Here is a 4,242-nt window from a genome sequence, read left to right as displayed (position 1 = left end):
ATTTTCATCACTCACCTTCATGTTGTTCCAAACCTGTAAGACTTTTGTTCATCTTTGAAACATAAATGTAGATCTTTTTAATGAAATCTGAGAAATGTCTGCCCCTCCATCTCACAGTTTATGCAACCACCACTTTCAAGCCTCAGAAAGGTAGTAAAGTTGCTGTTGTTTGTGTACACAAGGCATCTGTTCAAAATATCTTCATTTGTGTTCTGCACAAAAGGGTCTTATGGGTTTGGAGCGACATGAGGGTAAGTAATTAATGACAGAATTTACATTTTTGGGTGAATTATGTTCTAATGTGGTTATAATTGGTCATTGTTCTGTTTTATAGACATTTTCAATATTTTAAAGATTTATTGTTTTGAAAAATTATGTTTATACAGAAAAGATGGATTAATTTGATGAAAAGTTACAGTAAAGACTTTTAAATTGATTAAAAAAAAAACTGTTTCAAATAAATACTGCTCTTTTGCAAGTTCTATTCAAAGAATACTGAAAAATATCATGGTTTCCACAAACATATTGGGCAGCACAACTGTTTTCCACATTGATAATAATCAGAAATGTTTCTTGAGCAGCAAATCAGCATATAACAGGGTGGCCGCGGGTCCTTAAAAAGTCTTAAAATGTCTTAAATTCAGATTCGATGGGTCTTTTTATATTTTCGGGCCCATTACTGCAAAAAACAAAACATTCTCCAGTCCGACGGACCCAGTGACAGTTTTTTTTTCGCCGCTGTAGTTACTGCATGCTACAGTTAGCTGACCAGTCTCCTAGCTAGTTTAAATGCAAGTTTACTGAAAAATGGCTCGAGAATTTTACTTGCCCGACCGGACAAATTACCTGATTAAAGCTTAAGTGACAAGAAAATAACCAGTGAAGCATCGAAACATGAGAATGATTCTTCTGATTTTATTACATTCAACATAAACAGCGATTGATAATGGATAGTGTATTTCTGGTATCAATGTCACGCTGTTTAGGTTCGCGCTGCTGTCCGTCTCTTTGTAAGAGACTTTTATGGAGAAATCAAATCAAGTGAGTGTATGAAATGAGCAAAAGAGCTGAACGGGACACATAAAGAAACTCACAGAAGAAACATACTGAGGTAAAAATTCTAAATGTTGAGTATACCATGACAACATACCAGAGACATACCAGAGTCATACCATGACAAGGGAGCTAATTGCCAAATATTCTCACGATTGCAAATGTTAAATTGATTTTAGTTAAATAAACAAGTAGTTAAGTAGTCACGTAATTAAGATACTTACATTTTAGACACAAAATTGACTGTTGTGTTCCGTTTCACCAACTAAAGCAGTTCCAACTTCCAAACAAAGATCACAGCAGAAGTATTGCACAATCTCCAAGCACGCAGCGGGGATTTGTTACTGAGTGATTCAGCGTTTTGAACGAATCAGTTAATTGAATGACTCAATGACTCACTCATTAAGTGACTTACCTACTGGCGCGTTTTGTATGTTTAAAAGTATGTATTTCCTCCCCCAACATTTCTTATTTGTATATTCAAAATTGTATTTAAAACCTTAATCTCATAACATCATTTATTGCAGTTGTAATTGTGCAATGTAAATTATTTAATTTGTTTGGTATAGATCCTTAGTGTAAATTGAATCTATTGATCAACTGTAAGAGTTTGACATGAAATATGATGCATACATTTAATAGGGTTTAAAAAATGGCCTTTATAAAGGTAAATAACATCCTGAGGTTAATATAAAAAATATGCAGATAAATGTAAAAGCTAATAGAACACAGATAAAATATTGCCTCAGGATAAATTTTACACCACCAGAAATCTCGGTGATGCGTATTTTGTATGGGATATTGTCTGCTGATATGAAAAGTTTGCTGTATATCTTAATAATAAATAGCATTTCTGACAGCAATATAAATATCTTTTTACATTTAACAAATTAAATATTACATTATATGTACGTAAAATAATGTGTGATTAGAGAGATTACATCCATAAATGTTTTTTAAGCTGGGGTTAAAAATTATTTCTTGTCATTAGCTTCCAAGGAGTTGGGCTAGTATCTGTGTTTTATTTGGATTGTTTGTGTTTTATGTATTGTATGTACCTGCATGTTGATTGTACAGCACTTTGGTCTGCAGGTGCAGTTGTAAAGTGCTTTATAAATAAAAGGAATGAATGAATGAATGAATGAATGAATTTCAATCAGAGGTTTGGTCTTAAATTTCATGTCAGGTGGTATTAAAAAAGGTCTTAAAAAGTCTTAAATGTAATTGTTCATATCTGTAGACACCCTGTATAAGAATGATTTCTGAATGATCATGTGACACTGAAGACTGGAGTAATGATGCTGAAAATTCAGTTCACAGGGATAAATTACATTTTACAATGCATTCATATAGAAAACAATTATTTGTGTAGTTATATTTCACAATATGACTGTTTTTTACGGTATGTTTGATCAAATGCAGGCTTAAGATGTGATCAGGAAAGTGTTTTTTTTACGTGAAAGATGTATTTAATGTGTCAATAAATGTTTTGGTACTCTTTTGTGAATTGTCTTATTTTGACAGTAATTATGAATATGAAATATGAATATAATTAATTAATTCATGGTGTAGCTAATCAGTCATGAAAAGACGTATTTTCAACTTTAACTTTACAACCACATTTAGACGTAACTTGGACTTCTTTTTATAGACGTCTTTTCACCTTTCACTTTTCAACCAAATTTTAATGTTGTTTAGACGTCTGGCATTGTCGAGTTTTTGCTGGGTGGGTTCAGTAAACATACGGAAGACTATTCACTTTACAATCTTTAATTTTTCACTCTTTTCAGATATATTGCATTATGAAGACATATTTTTCTTAATCTGTAGGCTATAGAGGCACTGGTCTGATCCGAATATGTTCATTTATTTTTGCAGCCATTTGTCAGCGACTGTAAGTGGCCATTTTATCGTCTCATACTAGACCTTACAACGCCCTATGATACAGCACGACGAAGGGCAGCCAGGATTCAGGGGCCTTGAAACCAAAATTTAGTTCAGAAATGAAAATAAATAAAGAATTTACCATTGAGAATAGTTTTGTTGAACAGAGAGAGAGAGACGGATAATATATAATCATATAATAATAGCCTACATACCATCGGCGATCATCAGCAGCACTGACATCAAAACACAGCTCGTTCGGCGCATCTTCAAACGCTAAATTAAACCAAATCGACCATGTCCTTTAGCTATAGATTAGCACAAATATAGATGTTTCGCTGGCGGAAGCTCGTGGTCGTGAAATGTCCGCGGATCAATTTTACTTTCACTTGTATTCTTTACTTTCGGTTTCAATGTTCGTCCGGCTGCGTCGAGTCAGCTGATCAGGAAGTCTTCTTACTGAAAGATAGGCAGTGCAATGAACACATGCTCATGTGATCAATCCCAGAGAAAGTAATCATGTCTCTATAACAGAGCATCACCAAACTACAGGTTTTCCTCTGTGCTCAAGCCGGCCGCTGTCTGAAAATACACGCTCGATACAGATTAAAAAAGAGTTTGTGCGCCTATATTTCTATGATTACGATAATTTCAGAAACAACAGAGAGAAGGCGCTTTCAGAGCGCTTTTCCTTGAGCTGCTCAGCATTGTGAGATATTATTACAAGATGTTTCATGTTTGTAAAAAAGGCCACACACAGGTTATTCATGTGGCTTAGTGTGAACTGAGTTAGACCGATCGGGAAAGCAGTACTGTAGCGATTTATCTTTGCTAAAGTTGTGTGCGTGCCTATAAAGTAATTAACAGTCTGTTCATCCATTGCTTTCTACATTGTTTGTCAGCGTTTAACAGCTTTGAGTGTTTATAAATTAATGTATGCGAGCAGGGCTGGATTGGTAATCGGGCATACCGGGCATTTTCCCGGTGGGCGACGCACTTAAGGGGCCGACAGAAGTTTTTTTTTTTTTTTTTTTAAATGAAATTAATACTTTTTTTCAGTAAGGATGCAATAAACTGATCAAAGTGACAGTAAAGACATTTATAATGTTACAAAATATTTCTGTTTCAAATTAAGTCTGTTCTTTTCAACTTTATTTATCAATAAACCTGAAAAAATTTTAAAATGTCATATATTTAACTATTTAACTAAAAATAATAAGCAGCAAAGTTTTCAACATTGATAATAAGATATGATTCTTGAGCACCAAATCAGCATATTATAATGATTTCTGAAGGATCATGTGA

Source organism: Sinocyclocheilus rhinocerous, unplaced genomic scaffold (assembly GCF_001515625.1).
Source record: "Sinocyclocheilus rhinocerous isolate Xijiao unplaced genomic scaffold, SAMN03320098_v1.1 scaffold5395, whole genome shotgun sequence".
Classification (NCBI taxonomy): domain Eukaryota; kingdom Metazoa; phylum Chordata; class Actinopteri; order Cypriniformes; family Cyprinidae; genus Sinocyclocheilus; species Sinocyclocheilus rhinocerous.
Note: the sequence above shows the minus strand (reverse complement) of the source record.